Raw genomic sequence first — 2219 nt, forward strand, 5'->3', positions numbered from 1 at the left:
TTTAATGCGTTCCTAGAGAAAGCTAAGTTGAAAGATGATGGTAGCAACTACACGGACTGGGTCTGTAACTTGAGAATTATCCTCATTGTTTCATAGAAGAATTACATCCTCGAAGCACCGCTAGGTGACAAACCCGCTACAGGAGCAACGCTAGATGTTATGTACACCTGGCAGAGCAAAGCTGATGACTACTCGATAGTTCAGTGTGCCATGCTTTACGGCTTAGAATCGGGTCTTCAACGATGTTTTGAATGTCATGGAGCATATGAGATGTTCCAGGAGTTGAAGTTAATATTTCAAGCAAATGCCCGGATTGAGAGATATGAAGTCTTCAATAAGTTCTACAGCTGCAAGATGGAGGAGAATAGTTCTGTCAGTGAACATATACTCAGAATGTCTGGGTACCACAACCACTTGACTCAACTGGGAGTTAATCTTCCTGATGATAGTGTCATTGACAGAGTTCTTCAATCACTGCCGCCAAGCTACAAGAGCTTCGTGATGAACTATATTATGCAAGGGATGGATAAGACGATTACTGAGCTCTTCGCAATGCTAAAGGCTGCGGAGGTAGAAATCAAGAAAGAGAATCAAGTGTTGATGGTCAACAAGACCACCAGTTTCAAGAAAAAGGGTAAAGGGAAGAAGGGGAACTTCAAAAAGAACAACAAGCCAGTTGTTTCTCAAGTGAAAAAACTCAAGTCTGGACCAAAGCCTGAGACTGAGTGTTTCTACTGCAAAGGAACTGGTCACTGGAAGCGGAACTGCCCCAAGTATTTGGCGGAGAAGAAGGATGGCAAAGTGAAAGGTATATTTGATATACATGTTATTGATGTGTACCTTACTAATGCTCACAGTAGTGCCTGGGTATTTGATACTGGTTCAGTTGCTAACATTTGCAACTCGAAACAGGGGCTACAGATTAAGCGGAGATTGGCTAAGGACGAGGTGACAATGCGCGTGGGAAATGGTTCCAAAGTCGATGTGATCGCCGTCGGCACGCTACCTCTACATCTACCTTCGGGATTAGTTTTAGACCTGAATAATTGTTATTTGGTGTCAGCGTTGAGCATGAACATTATATCTGGATCTTGTTTAATGCGAGACGGTTATTCATTTAAATCAGAGAATAATGGTTGTTCTATTTATATGAGTAATATCTTTTATGGTCATGCACCCTTGATGAGTGGTCTGTTTTTACTAAATCTTGATAGCAGTGATACACATGTTCATAGTATTGAAGCCAAAAGATGCAAAGTTGATAATGATAGTGCAACTTATTTGTGGCACTGCCGTTTAGGTCATATTGGTGTAAAGCGCATGAAGAAACTCCATTCAGATGGACTTCTAGAATCACTTGGTACTTGTGAACCATGCCTCATGGGCAAGATGACTAAAACTCCGTTCTCCGGAACAATGGAGCGAGCAACAGAGTTATTGGAAATCATACATACTGATGTATGTGGTCCAATGAACATTGAAGCTCGCGGCGAATATCGTTATTTTCTCACCTTCATAGATGATTTGAGCAGATATGGGTATATCTACTTGATGAAACATAAGTCTGAAACATTTGAAAAGTTCAAAGAATTTCAGAGTGAAGTGGAAAATCATCTTAACAAGAAAATCAAGTTTCTATGATCTGATCGTGGAGGTGAGTATTTGAGTTATGAGTTTGGACTTCATTTGAAACAATGCGAAATAGTTTCGCAACTCATGCCACCTAGAACACCACAATGTAATGGTGTGTCCGAATGTCGTAACCGCACTTTATTAGATATGGTGCGATCTATGATGTCTCTCACTGATTTACCGCTATTGTTTTGGGGTTATGCTTTGGAGACGGCTGCATTCACGTTAAATAGGGTACCATCTAAATCCGTCAAGACGACACCTTATGAACTGTGGTTTGGCAAGAAACCCAAGTTGTCGTTTCTTAAAGTTTGGGGCTGCGATGCTTATGTGAAAAAGCTTCAACCTGATAAGCTCGAACCCAAATCGGAGAAATGTGTCTTCATAGGATACCCAAAGGAGACTGTTGGGTATACCTTCTATCACAGATCCAAAGGCAAGATATTCGTTGCTAAGAATGGATCCTTTCTAGAGAAGGAGTTTCTATCGAAAGAAGTGAGTGGGAGGAAAGTAGAACTTGACGAGGTAATTGTACCTTCTCCCTTATTGGAAAGTAGTTCATCACTGAAATCAGTTCCAGTGATTCC

Source organism: Triticum urartu, chromosome 3A (assembly GCF_056163025.1).
Source record: "Triticum urartu cultivar PI428250 chromosome 3A, HENAU_Tu73, whole genome shotgun sequence".
NCBI lineage: Eukaryota > Viridiplantae > Streptophyta > Magnoliopsida > Poales > Poaceae > Triticum > Triticum urartu.